The 15,024-nt window shown below is 41.6% G+C and overlaps 1 long non-coding RNA gene across 2 annotated transcripts in view; it reads left to right on the forward strand.

Annotated features, from left to right (window-relative positions):
- Window positions 1-11,816: 11,816 nt before the first annotated feature.
- Window positions 11,817-15,024, forward strand: part of LOC130355671 (uncharacterized) — a 118,611-nt gene continuing 115,403 nt past the window's right edge. For both annotated transcript variants that reach the window (XR_008888619.1, XR_008888618.1), the window contains exons 1-2: window positions 11,817-12,042; window positions 12,303-12,424. This is a non-coding gene — a long non-coding RNA (uncharacterized LOC130355671). The remainder of the gene's footprint in view (window positions 12,043-12,302; window positions 12,425-15,024) is intronic.

The raw sequence follows: 15,024 nt of genomic DNA on the forward strand, positions 1-15,024 counted from the left end.
TTTATTTTTTTACACTGTTTTATTTTTTTTATGGGAAAAGGGGGGTGATTCAAACTTTTATTAGGGAAGGGGTTAAATGACCTTTATTAACACTTTTTTTTTACATTTTTTTTGCAGTCTTATAGGTCCCATAGGGACCTATAACACTGCACACACTGATCTTTTACACAGATCACAGGCGTGTATTAACACGCCTGTGATCAGTGTTATCGGAGCTTGACTGCTCCTGCCTGGATCTCAGGCACGGAGCAGTCATTCGCCGATTGGACACCGAGGAGGCAGATAAGGGCCCTCCCGGTGTCCTGTCAGCTGTTCGGGACGCCGCGATTTCACCGCGGCGGTCCCGTACAGCCCGACTGAGCAGCCGGGTCACTTTTACTTTCACTTTAGAAGCGGCGGTCAGCTTTGACCGTCGCTTCTAAAGGGTTAATACCGCACATCGCCGCGATCGGTGATGTGTGGTATTAGCCGCGGGTCCCTGCCGTTGATGAGCGCCGGGACCGACGCGATATGATGCGGGATCGCAGCGCGATCCCGCTTCATATCGCGGGAGTCGGCGCAGGACGTAAATATACGTCCTGCGTCGTTAAGGGGTTAAAATTTAAAGGGGGAAGCACACCATTGATTGGTGCTAGTCTCTTTTGACCCTATATAACCCCACACTTCCTTTAATCCTTGCTGGATCTTTGTGCCTTCATTGCCTAAGAGAAAGCGTCTACCTGTGTCTTGCATTGCAGTGTATCTGACCCCTTGCTACGTAACTTGACCTTGCTTCTGTGCCGCCTGACTTCTGACCTCTTGCTACGTGACCTACCCTTGCTTCATTGCCACCAGCCCAGACCTCCTGCTTGTCCTGACTTCATCTGTGCCTTATGCTTCCTGTGCCACGTTATACCTCGGCTGCCCATGGGGATGAGTCGTATCAGGTGTAGCGACCTGGGAGCCGCAACAAGTCCACCCTTCTTTGCGGCAGGCTCTGGTGAAAACCAGTGGCACCTTAGACTCCGCTCCTTGGTAAGGCCCACGCCATCATCCTCATAGGTCAGTAAATCCACCTCACCACAGCCGTAACACCTGAAAGTGGGGATTATTTGTTAATTTTAAATAAAAAAAATTAGGACTTTTAACTCCTTGGGGACGGAGCCCATTATAACCCTAAGGATGGGAGCATTTTTTGCAATTCTGACCACTGTCACTTTAAGCATTAATAACTCTGGGATGCTTTTAATTTTCATTCTGATTCCAAGACAGTTTTTTCGTGACATATTCTACTTCACGGTAGTGTTAAATTTTTGTTGATACTTGCATCATTTCTTGGTGAAAAATGCAAAAATTTGATGAAAAAATTGAAAATGTACAATTTTTCTAACTTTGAAGCTCTCTGCTTGTAAGGAAAACAGACATTCCAAATAAATGATATATTGATTCACAAATACAATATGTCTACTTTATATTTTCATCAAAAAGTTAACATGTTTTTACTTTTGGAAAACATCAGAGGGCTTCAAAGTTTAGCAGCAATTTTCCAATTTTTCACATCATTTTCAAAATCTTAATTTTTCAGGGACCAGTTCAGTTTTGAAGTGGATTTGAAGGGCCTTCATATTAGAAATACCCCATAAATTACCCCATTATAAAAACTGCACCCCTCAAAATGATATACAGAAAGTTTGATAACCCTTTAGGTGTTTCACAGGAATAGCAGCAAAGTGAAGGAGAAAATTCTAAATCTTCATTTTTTACACTTGCATGTTCTACTAGACCCAGTTTTTGAATTTTTACAAGGGGTAATAGGAGAAAAAGCCCCCAAAATTTGTAACCCAATTTCTCTCGAGTAAGGAAATACCTCAAGTGTTCAGCGGGCGCAGCAGAGGGCTCAGAAGGGAAGGAGCAACAATGAGATTTTGGACAGGGAATTTTTCTGAAATGTTTTTTGAGGGGCATGTCACATTTAGGAAGCCCCTATGGTGCCAGAACAGCAAAAAAAAAAAAACACATGGCATACTATTTTGGAAACTACACCCCTCAAGGCACGTAACAAGGGGTCTAGTGAGCCTTAACACCCCACAGGTGTTTGACGACTTTTCTTTAAAGTCGGATGTGTAAATGAGAAAAAAAAAATTCACTAAAGTGCAGTTTTTTCCCCCAAATGCACCATTTTTACAAAGGGTAATGGGAGAAAATGCCTCCCAAAATTTGTAACCCCATCTCTTCTGAGTATGGAAATACCCCATGTTAGGGCGTAAAATGCTCTGCGGGCGAACTACAATGCTCAGAAGAGAAGGAATCACATTTGGCTTTAGGAAAACAAATTTAGCTGAAATGGTTTTTGGGGGCATGTCGCATTTAGGAAGCCCCTATGGTGCCAGAACAGCACAAAAAAAACCACATGGCATACTATTTTGGAAACTACACCCCTCAAGGCACATAACAATGGGTCCAGTGAGCCTTAACACACCACAGGTGATTGACGAACTTTCGTTAAAGTGGGACATGAAAATGAAAAATTAGATTTTTAACACTGAAATGCTGGTATTACCCCAAACTTTTCATTTTCACAAGGAGTAATATGAGAAAATGCCCCACAAAATTTGTAACTCCCTTTCTCTCGAGTAAGGAAATACCTCATATGTGTATGTAAAGTGCTCTGTGGGTGCACTAGAGGGCTCAGAAGGGAAGGAGCAACATTTAGCTTTTGGACAGCGAATTTTGCTGAAATGGTTTTTGGGGGCATGTTGCATTTTGGAAGCCCCCATGATGCCAGAACAGTAAAAAAAAAAAAAAAACACATGGCATACTATTTTGGAAACTACATCCCTCACCGAAATTAATAAGGGGTGCAGTGAGCATTTACACCCCACTGACATTTGACTGATCTTTGGAACAGTGGGCTGTGCAAATGAAAAATTATAAAATCTGTCAGACACTTGTGGGGCATAAATGCTCATTGTACCCCTTGTTACATTCTTTGAGGGGTGTAGTTTCCAAAATAGGGTCACATGTGGAGGGGGTCCACTGTTCTGGCACCATGGGGGCTTTGAAAACACACTTAGCCTTCAATTCCAGCCTAATTCTCTCTCAAAAAGCCCAATGGCGCTCTTTCTCTTCCGAGCATTGTAGTTCGCCTGCAGAGCACTTTACTTCCATATATGGGGTACTTATATACTCAGAAGAAATGGGGTTACAAATTTTGGGTGGCTTTTTTCCTATTACCCCTTGTGAAAATGAAAGATTTGGGGTAACGCAATCATTTCAGGGGAATTTTTTTTTATTTTTTTATTTTCATGTCCAACTTTAATGAAAATTTGTCAAAGACCTGAAGGGTGTTAAGGCTCACTATACCCCTTGTTATGTTCCATGAGGGGTGTAGTTTCCAAAATGGTGTCACATTTGGGTGTTTTTTTTCTGCGTTCATGTCAGAACCACTGTAACGATCAGCCACCCCTGTGCAAATCACCAATTTAGGCCTCAAATGTACATGGCGCTCTCACTCTTGAGATATGTAGTTCGTCCACAGAGCATTTTACGTACACATATGGAGTATTTCCGTACTCAGAAGAAATTGTGTTACAAATTTTGGGGGTCATTTTCTCCTTTTACCTCTTGTGAAAATGAAAAGTATGGGGGCAACACCAGCACGTTAGTGTAAATTTTTTTTTTTACACTAACATGCTGGTGTAGCCCCCAACTTTACCTTTTCATAAGGGGTAAAATGAAAAAAATTCCCCCCAAAATTTGTAGTGCAATTTCTACCGTGCCTTGAAATACGACAGGACTCTGAAGTGAGAGAGCGCCATGCGCATTTGAGGCCTGAGGACGGAATTTGAAATAGGGGCGGACCGGTTAGCTACAGTAAAACCCTACAGCAGTGATTCCCAAACAGGGTGCCTCCAGCTGGTTCAAGACTCCCAGCCTACCAGGACAGTCTATGGCTTTTTCATTTTTATTGGGGGGGGGGGGGGGGGCGTGTAAGGGGGTGTATATGTAGTGTTTTACTTTTTATTATTTGTTAGTGTAGTGTAGTGTTGTGTTTTTAGGGTACATTCACACAGGAGGGGGTTCACAGTAAGTTTTCTGCTGGGAGTTTAAGCTGCGGCTGAAAATTTGCCAAAGCTCGAACTTGTAGAAGGAAACCCACTGTAAACCCGGCCGTGTGAATGTACCCTGTGCATTCACATGGGGGGGGGGGGGACGCCCCAAACCTTCAGCTGTGGCAAAATGACAACTCCCAGAATGCACTGATAGACTGTACATGCTGGGAGTTGTAGTTTTAAAACAGCTGTAGGCACACTGGTGAGGAACCACTGAGTTAGAAAACAGACTCTAGCTCAGTGATTCCAACCAATGTGCCTCAAGCTGTTGCAAAACTACAACTCCCAGCATGTACGGTCTTTCAGTGCATTCTAGGAGTTGTAGTTTTGCAACAGCTTAAGGCACACAGGTTGGAATCACTGAGTTAGTAAACAGATTCTATCTCAGTGTTTCCCAATCAGTGTGCCTACAGCTGTTGCCAAACTACAATTCCCAGCATGGCCAGACAGGCAGGGATGCTGGGTGTGTAGTTCTGCAATATCTGGCCCTTCAGATGTTGCAGAACTACAACTCCCAGCATGCCTGGACAGTCTGGGCATGCTAGGAGTTTTAGTTATGCAACAACTGGGGAAGAATTGTTTGGAGACCTCTAAGTAGTGGTCTCCAAACTGTAGCCCTCCAGATGTTGCAAAACTACAACTCCAAGCATGCCCACACTGTCCAGGCATGCTGGGAGTTGTACTTCTGCAACATATGAAGGGCCAGATATTGCAGAACTACATGCCCAGCATCCCTGACTGTCTGGCCATGCTGGGAATTGTAGTTTTGCAACATCTGGAGGGCTACAGTTTGGAGACCACGGTATAGTGGTCTCCAAACTATGCCGCTTCAGATGTTGCAAAACTCCCAGCATGCCCAGACAGTCAGTGCATGCTGAAAGTTGTAGTTTTGCAACATCTGGAGGACCACAGTTTAGAGACCACTACACAGTGGTGTCCAATCTTTGACCCTCCAGATGTTGCAAAACTACTACTCCCAGCATGCCCTGACAGCCTTTGACTGTCTGGGCATGCTGGGAGTTGTAGTTTTGTAGCTTTTAGAAGGCCACGGAGAAGATCACTTCCCGCGATCTTCGCTGCAGCCTACGCCACCGCACTTTCTTGCCACTCCTCCTGTGTCGATGCCGCCGCTGCCTCTGGTCCAGGATGCTGCCGCCGGTCCAGGTAAGCCGGGAAATTAACTCTAACCCCCCCAGCCCCTGTCCTGCCATTGGTGGTCAGCCTGACCGACCAATGGCAGGGAATAAGAGGGGGTGGCAACACTGCCACCTCACTTCTATCCTTTAGGATGGTCGGAGCTGTCTCTGACAGCTCCGATCATTCTTATTTTCCGGGCAATCGGGTCACCAGTGACCCGATTGGCCCCAAATCGCGGGCAAATCGCTGGTCTGATTTGACAAACGATTTGCCACGATCGCTGACATGGGGGGGTCTCAGGACCCCCCTAGGCATTGCCACGGGATGCCTGCTGATAGACATCAGCAGTCATCCGGTCCGATCACCGCCCAGCGAGCGGCGGTGATCGGAAATGCGGAGGGCGTATGGATACGCCCTCCGTCCTTAAGTGACGAGACGCGAGGGCGTATGCATACGCCCTTCATCCCCAAGGAGTTAAGTACCCAGCTGTCCACACATGTTATGCCAGTCCACCAGACTTATATACAATTTTATGACCCTTTTAATTATTTCATGTTGTTGCCTTATGCTAAAATTAAACAAATAAAAATCAAGTTTCCCCAAATTATTGTGCACTCAATAACAAAGTAAAACAGAATTTTTGAATTTTTTTGAACATTTTTTGAAAAGAAAAAAAAAAAAATTCACATGGCCATAACTATGCAGACCCTTTGCTTAAACCAATGCTTAAAATTTAGCTCTGGGGCCTCCCATTTCTCTTGATCATCTTTGAGATGTTTATACACATTAATTGGAGTCACCTGTGGAAAATTCAGCTAATGGGACAAGATTAGGAAAGACACACCCCATGTATCCAAGGTCTCATAGCTGACAATGCATACCAAAGAAAAACAGAGCCACAAGGAAGTAACAATGCCTTTAGAGCTCAGAAATATCATTGTGTGGAGGGACAGATCTGGAGAAGTGTACAATAACATTTCTGCTGCACTGAAAGTTCCCACAAGCACAGTGGCTTTGACAATTTTTAAATGGGAGACATCTGGAACAACCAGGACTCTCCATTGAGCAGGCTGAAACACCAAACCAAGTAATTAGGATAGAAGGGCTCTGATAGGTAAGGTGACCAAGAACCAAATGGTCACCCTAGCTGAGTACAAAAGATACTGGGGGAGAGTTATCAAAACCTATTCAGAGGAAAAGTTGCCCAGTTGCTTATAGCAACCAATCAGAACACTTCTTTCATTTTGCAGAGGCCTTGTTAAAAATGAAAGAAGCGAGCTGATTGGTTGCTATGGGCAACTCAGCAACTTTTCCTCTGGACAGGTTTTGATAAATCTCCCACACTATGTGTAGATGGAAAAGGTTTTCAGAACGTCAACCCTCATGCAGCACTGGCTTTATGCCAGAGTTGCCAAAAAGAAAGAAACATGAAATCCTGCCTGGAGTTTGCAACAAAAAAAAAAAAAAACACCTAATTTCTCGGACTTTGAGCTAGGGAGCAGAGTCTAAATATTACTCAGGTTTTTAGTCTTTATCCTGCTACAGGATGAGGAAGATGGACTTCAGCTGCTGAGGAAAATACACTGCTGCAGGAGTGGTCTCAATTAAGTGAAGGCTGGCCAGGCAGGCCATAAAGTACCAGGGATAAAAGTAGGGGAGCCAAGGTAATGCTGTAAGTGGTAGTAGTTCAGTTGTCACGTATGGGCAGGGAAGAGGGAGGCCCTAAACTCACTTGCTCCCACTTGCCCTGCCTACTTGCGTACCCACCCTAGGCAACGGGTCCACAACCACGGTGACAGTCCCTGACTGAATAAGTGCAGGGAGTCAAACATCAACAAAATAAACTATAATACAGAAGGAGGTCGGGACACAGTATGGAATCACACAAACTAACAGAAATAATAACAAAGCATACACACAATAAGTCACAGTCCACAAGCTGAGTCAATACCAAGAGATTACAGAAATGCCAAATCACAGAAACAAGAGAGGAGTCAGAGAGCTGAGCCAATTGGTCAAATGTGCCAAAAATTCAAGATACAATACAAACGCTAGCTAGGAGTTTGAGTTCTTTCGCAGGTGAGGCCTAGATGAATACAGAAGGTTTATATAGGGAGCTAAGCAGGTGATAAGCCAACGAGGTCAGCTGACCATCCAAAGAACAGGGCGTTTCCACATTAACCAGAATAAAAAAAGACCTCAGTACAGATTGACCCTTCAGGTTCTTACAGTAGCCCTCCTTTTGAAAGGGGCCACCACCTGAGAGTACAAAGGTCTTGACTTGGATACAGATGGACCATCAATGTCCTGATCTGTATCCTCATCCTTCAAATCACACCACTCATTGGTGTCCTCACAGTCATCTTCCAGAATCTCACTAATTCCCCCTGACCGCAAGTCCGCATGAGTGCTCTCGAAAATCTTATTGCCCATGGTGCCACAACACGCGGATTCAGCCAGAGGTTGCTGCAAAACAGGCTTAAAGGGGTATTCCGCCCCTAGACATTTTATCCCCTATCCAAAGGATAGGCGATAAAATGTCAGATCGCCGCGGTCCCGCTGCTGGGGACCCCCGGGATCCCCGCTGCGGCACCGCGTTATCATTACAGCACAGAGCAAGTTCGCTCTGTGCGTAATGACGGGCGATACGGGGGACGGAGCAGCGTGACGCCATGGCTCCGCCCCTCGTGACATCACGGCCCGTCCCCTTAATGCAAGTCTATGGGAGGGGGCATGACGACCGCCACGCCCCCTCCCATAGACTTGTATTGAAACGGTCGGGCCGTGACATCACGAGGGGCGGAGCCGTGACGTAACGATGCTCCGGCCCCTGTACCGCCCATCATTACGTTCAGAGCGAACTCGCTCTGTGCTGTAATGATAGCGCGGTGCCGGAGCGGGGATCCCAGGGGTCCCCAGCAGCGGCACCGCGGCGATCTGACATCTTATCCCCTATCCTTTGGATAGGGGATACAATGTCTAGTGGCGGAATACCCCTTTAACAATAATTTTAGATGTTAAATCAGGTTGTATACTAGATGGAACAATGCCCTCAAAAGAACTTTGCCAGGCGTAGCTCTCTGAGAGGCATGACATACCTGTGCGCCCAAGTGGCTTCCTCTATCACCACTTGGGAACGGATGCTTCACACAGGAGGCGATAAAGTGTGTATTCTCCCCACAGTAAAAACACAGGCCTTTTAGTTGACTAAATCTTCTGCGTTCCTCTGGTGTATGAATAGACCCTATCTGCATGAGTTCCACCTTAGGCACAAGTTGGTTATTACAGTCAGGAAAAGAATTAAGCAAAAGAGGATTAGAGGAAGATGAACACTCCCGTTTGCGCTCACTTAGACATCATGGCTTGGTCAAGGGTGTCATGAGAGGGGTAAGTCCCCAGCATGTCTTTTAGGGGGTCAGATAATCCCAGTCTAAACTGACAAACCAAAGCTGAGGTGTTCAACAGAGAAGCCACTCAACACTTTCTAAAGTCTGCACAATACTCCTCAAAAGGGTCTGTGACCCTGCTTAATTGTACGCAGCTGAGATCCAGCATATGCAGCAAGGTCTGGTTCTGCATACAAGAGCCCCAGCCCTGCAAATAGTGAATCCATAGAGGTCAACTCGGGCATCGAGACCAAGGGAAAATACCCATTCCTGGGGACTACCTTGCAGAAGAGACATAATAATTCCCACTCTCTGGGCCTCAGTGCCAGAAGAGTAAGGTCTCAGATGAAAGTATAAGTTTCACAGAAGGTCTTAAACATATTTCGGTTACCTGAAAAATGATCTGGGAGACTAACTTGTGGCTCAATGGGAGCTGGGATAGAACCAGATGACACCTGGGCACAGGCAGACTCCAACTCTTGGATTCTAGCTAGCAAACTTTGGATTAACTGCTCCTGATCTTGCTATATCTGAGTCAAGGTCTGAACTGATGCTGACTGAGACTGAGAAGACTCACACTGCTGAAGTCTTTCAGCTGAGTCAAACCGTGCATTTGCTCTACCATAGCAGACATAGCTTCCATAGCAGGAGCAAAGCAAATTCAGGTATGTGGGGCCTGCGAAAATTTCACATATGGGCAGGGAAGAGTGAAGCCCTAAACTCACTCGCTCCCAATTGCCCTGCCTACTTGTGTACCCGCCCTAGGCAACGGGTCCACAACCACGGTGACAGTTCCTTCCTGTATAAGTGCAGGGAGTCAAACGTCAACAAAATAAACTATAATACAGACAGAGGTCGGGACACAGTATGGAATCACATACACTAACAGAAATAAAAACTAAACACACACACAAAAAGTCACAGTCCACAAGCCATATCAATACCAAGAGATTACAGAAATGCCAAATCACAGAAACAGGGGAGGAGTCAGAGAACAGAGCCAATGGGTCAAATATGCCAGAAATTCAAGCTACAATACAAATGCTAGCTAGGAGGTTCAGCTCTTTCGCAGGAGAGGCTTGAATGAATACTGAGGGTTTAAATAGGGAGCTAAGCAGGTGAAAAGTCAATGAGGTCAGCTGACCATCCAGAGAACAGGACATTTCCACAGTAACCAGAATAACAAAATACCTCAGTGCATATTAACCCTTTGGGTTCTTACAGCAGTAAAGCACAGTTCACTGTAGCAGAGGTGAATTGATGCTATAGCAGATCTGAGATTGCATGAAGCTCAGAAGCTCAAATGCAACCAGGTGTTGCCGGCTTAATGAGAGCACGGTCCTGGTCGACAATCCTTTTCAGGAACAGGATGTCAGTGAGATACATTGATGCAGAGGCAGGAAAAAGGCTCCGGATCACAGGAACACCTTCACAATGTAAAAACCCAATATTGCTCAGGCACCAGAGAATGGGTGGAGCAGAGTTAGGCTGGGTTCAAATATGTCCGGCATCCGGCATAGGTGAACTCAGCCTAATTCTCCATGCAACTGATGAAGTAAATGATGACAACGTGCATTTGTTGTCATCAGTTGTATGGCATCCAGTGTCTATTGTATCTGGCACCAGATAGGGGAATGTAGCAAGCTGTGTTCCCCTGTCTGGCATGTCCCACCATCCGGCATCAAAATTGGGATGCTGGATGATTGTGAACTGTCCCATTCAAATGAATGGGATCAGTTTTAGCATCAGTTTCCCTCCGATGCATGCCTAAAGGAAACTATGCCGGACAACTGATATATGTCAACCCAGCCTTATTTAGCTGGGATTCAGAAGCCAATCAGTAGAATGCGCTAGCTCTATAAGAGGCAGCTTGTGCACACATGGGATAAACTGTCAAATGTTCAGAGCTTACAGCAAGGTGGGGAAGCTGCACTCATGGTATGGTTCTGGTACGCTGTGGTACACAACGCATGTCAACTGACTCCAACTGCCGGCATTACAGGATGAAATTAGGTACTGCTCAGTAGGTACCTGCCCAATAACATTCCTACAGTGAAGCATGATTGTGGAAGCATCATGCCATGTGGTGTTTTTCAGTATCTGGGATAGGAAGACTGGTCAGGGTTGGATATCACTCGCCAGTGATTGGCAGAGTGGGCTATCACTCCTGAAACCAGCTTGTCTGTGAGCAACGAGGTAAAAGATAGGCCAAGTCTTGGATATCGTAGGGGGGTTCCAGTGGTCGGACCGCTTCAATCAGACACTTATCCCCTATCCTGTGGGTATGGGATGATTTTTATTATCTGGTCCAGAAGTCCAGAAAAAAATGCAGGCGTATACACAGTATGCTCTTTTGGTATGGTGTCCACATAAAAACACTGCCTGTTTTTTTCTTTGACTTTTTTGTATTCTAATTGGACACTTGTAGACTCAATGCACCCTCCAGAAAAATGAAATGTACAATTTTCCCCATATCTGTTTTATGCATTGAGCATCTTCATTTTTTAATTGTTATAAATTAACTTTTTTTTTCTAGACTAAGAAGACAAAATGTGTTATTCCATTTTCCGACCGTAAATGCCACCACACAAATATGACAATCAAACACATCTGTCTTAGTATTACAGTAGCTACCCTTTCATTTAAAATTGAATTTCAAACCTTTTATGACAAAGAGTCGTGATGAATTATGTGCCATGTTCCTGGTCAAGCTTTCGTAATGATAATACTTTAAGAGTTCACATTTCAGGACTAAAAACTAATTAATGCACAAAGGACCGTTTAAGAAAAATGTTCATTAAAATACTCCAAGAATTGGCACAAAATATTTTTTTTCCTCGACATGGTCATTCTCAATAGCCCAGAAAATATCCTGGAGGAATATAACTTTTCCCAGCATTTTTAAATTAAACGGCTCATTAAAACACTGTACGGAACAGCACAATAGAGTCCGGGTCTCCTTAGCTATGAAACACTACGCAAAACAACTTGATGCTTAGTTAATCTCTACACAATTAGCCGCATTTGCTAATCATCCCTGATACTTTTTCACTATGCAAAGTGGGATTCAAAGATTTTATTTTGCTAATCATCTCAGTTTGATCAGGAGAGATGCTAATCATCTGTAGACATTTGTAATGACCCTTGAACAAAACTGAGGAAAACTGAATAAAAGACTTGACAAGGGAATGGGAGCGGAAACACAAGCACTAATTATGGCCTTGTGAAGTACACTTTCCCTTTTTGCACTATTTGTAAGAAAATTGCATACTTGTTCAAGAATACTTGTTCAGTGTAACTTTTATGGATTCAACCATGAAAAAAAAAAGTAATGCCTTCCAGTCCTTAGTGTAAATGAACACATTTGATGTGTAAAGACCTTGAAGATGGACCTGTGGATTAATAGGGAACCAAGAACAAAGAATTAGGTAAGATCTGACCAGTTAAATTTGGCTAACCTAAAAAAAAAAAAAAGAGGGGGGGGGGGAGGGGGAAAGTTCATTATCAGCTTGCAAGCTTGACTGAGCTCTCTTTTTATTTTTTCTTGTCATGTAAATATTTTTTCCGGCTTACTTAGCCGCACACCACTGACAAAGACATATATGAAGCGAATAAAATAGTAAAGAAAATGGGCACACTGAAAAAATGAATAGGAACGATAACTGTTAACTTTCCCATGTGTCTCCAGAAAACCAGGTTCATTAATTTCCACCTGTTACACAGTGGACAGTTTTGGGGAAGAGCCTTAACTTTACAGGCTTTGTTGGGAACAAGTTATTAGGCACTCAAGTATCTACCCATAAAACAAAGGTAAGAAGACTTTCATTTAAGATTTTTTTTTTTTTTTGTCCATACTTGTGTCAAACTCTTCTTCTGTATTGCACAGTGCACACACTGGTGAGTAGAGAGGAGACTTGCATCACATTTCTTTACTGCAAAAATGTTATATCTTCTGCTGCAGAAAAGTAGCTGAGAATAATGTCAACCAAGAAAATCTTTTAAGAGTCCAAACTTGTATGAAAGTATTAACAGCCTAAGAAAGCAATGTGACAGTTCAAAGAAAATAAAGCTAATCTATAGCTAGAGTTTATATATGCCACAGTTAATTCCTCCAAAAAGAATAATTAACACTGAATAATGTTAAAATCTCCAAGTATGGAAATACTTGCCTCTCAGTTAAACATATATTTCACATTTTCTATCAATCAGGGAAAAAAAATATCACACACACACACACACACACACACACACACACATATGTGTGTGTGTGTGTGTGTTTAAAAAAATAATTAAATAGATACAAATGGGAAATTAGCAATTTTTCTCATCTCATTTCCTCATTTCTCATAAATATTATTGACTGATATGATCTTTTACTGTTTTAGGTTTTAAATTGGCAGATTACTTTCTTAATATTATATTTGGTTATGTTTTTCTCCTTTACATACTTGTATGAAAAGTTTGAATTTTTTTAAATGTTTTGTCATGCAGTGTTCTAAAACAGAATTGAAATAATTGTTTTATCAAAATAATTTATTGCAGAAGTTATATAAAACTAATACTATATACTTTGTCAATATTTAATGGACGTATAAACATTTGCATATTGCAAGCAGTGTCAAATTGATAAATATTTAATATTGGTAAAAAGTTGAAATATAAAATAATATGAAGTGAAATTCAAATTTTTTATAGTAGTTTGAACTGACACACACACACACATCTATGTATATATATATATATATATATATATATATATATATATATATATATATTAATTCAGCAGTTTAGACATAATTAATTTCTAATAAAGCACCAATTATTGCTATTTGCTAACAATAAACTATCGCTATCACTACTCTGTAGGCACAAGTAATGTATAAAGCACTCTAAAGAAAATCCTACATTTTTCCAAAGAACCTTTTCATCCATCAGTGTTTAGCATTAATTTGCATACATTTTGTACCACGTTGATCCTTGTACAACAGAAAAAAGATTAAGATAAGTGCCTTTTGCTACCTCAGTTACAATAATACTGTACACACAAAGTTATATTTTTGATAGGTAAAAGAGTCAGACACAAAGAAATTTGTGAATATTAAAAATATGCATTTAGATGTAGCATGCTCCACTGTAGATAGTACTTGTGTAGTACTTTTATTTAGAATATATATATATATATATATATATATATATATATATCTCATTAAATTGATGAATTATGAGGATGATTTGCTAACTCAACTCAATAGTTTGATTTTCATACTACGTAAAAACACTTGCACATTTATTAATAATTGAATTTGTAAATTTGCTCAATTTTTTTGCAAAACAGACCTAAATAAAAAACAAAAATACAGACAAATATTTGCTTTATTCATTGTTGTTTATTATTTTATTTTTTTCATCTAAGGTCACTATGTCCTATCACAGGGAAATTTATATTGCTTCTTTGTGGGTAGATATTCGACCCATGTGCACATATTAGTTATGGGGAAAAAATTCCCCCCAAAAAAGTGTGGGAGTTGATATATAGAATGTGTTTTTTCTCAACTAAGTGTAAAGAAATGGGTCACTCAACATTCTTTATTTATTTATATTGAATATAAACTAATGCAAAAAAAAATACTAGGCTAAAGTTCAATCATGTGGTGTACAGGCCAATATGCTCATACACTTTAGTGGACAGGGATAAGTAAAGATCATGCAGCCCCAAATGTTTGAAAAGTAGTTGACCACACTATAGCTGCCTTTAATATACATATTTATAGTCAAGTTATAGTTAAGATTAGGACAGATGTATTCAACTCCCACCAAATGTGCAAACTAAATGTGGTGTGAGTTTAGCATTATTTCACCAGGATCTAAATAACACAGTATGCTTGGTCTGTAAGTTCAATAAATACAATTCGATTTAAAACAAGTGACAAAAAGAAAAAAAAAAAAAAAAAAACAATATACACTCATTCCATTGGATACATTAGTTGTCATTTATGATCATGTGAGCACTTAAACTCCCCTTTTCTGAGTATACTTTGTATGTGAATATAATAATCTTATGCTAATCATGAATACATTAGAAAAAATATCCACTGTAGGCCCACCTTTTGTGGTTAGCCAAGCTATCCCTTACTAATATTTGAATAGATAAATATTTGGATTTCCTAATAATTGTGCTTTTTTTTGTGTCAAATCCTAATTAAAATTAATTCTACCATTTACCTGTAATACAAATCTGTCAAAAATGTGTGCTTGATAATCTGTATTCTTTGGCAACAGCCAATAGAATTGGAGAAAAGTTACATTAGGTGTTAAGTGTGTGTAGTTTATTTAAAAAAAAATATATATATATAATGTGTCAAATGGGGATCAGATGCTAAAGTTACAGAACACGTGACAAATGGGGTTTT

The sequence above is a fragment of the Hyla sarda genome, chromosome 2 (assembly GCF_029499605.1).
Source record: "Hyla sarda isolate aHylSar1 chromosome 2, aHylSar1.hap1, whole genome shotgun sequence".
Taxonomy (NCBI): domain Eukaryota; kingdom Metazoa; phylum Chordata; class Amphibia; order Anura; family Hylidae; genus Hyla; species Hyla sarda.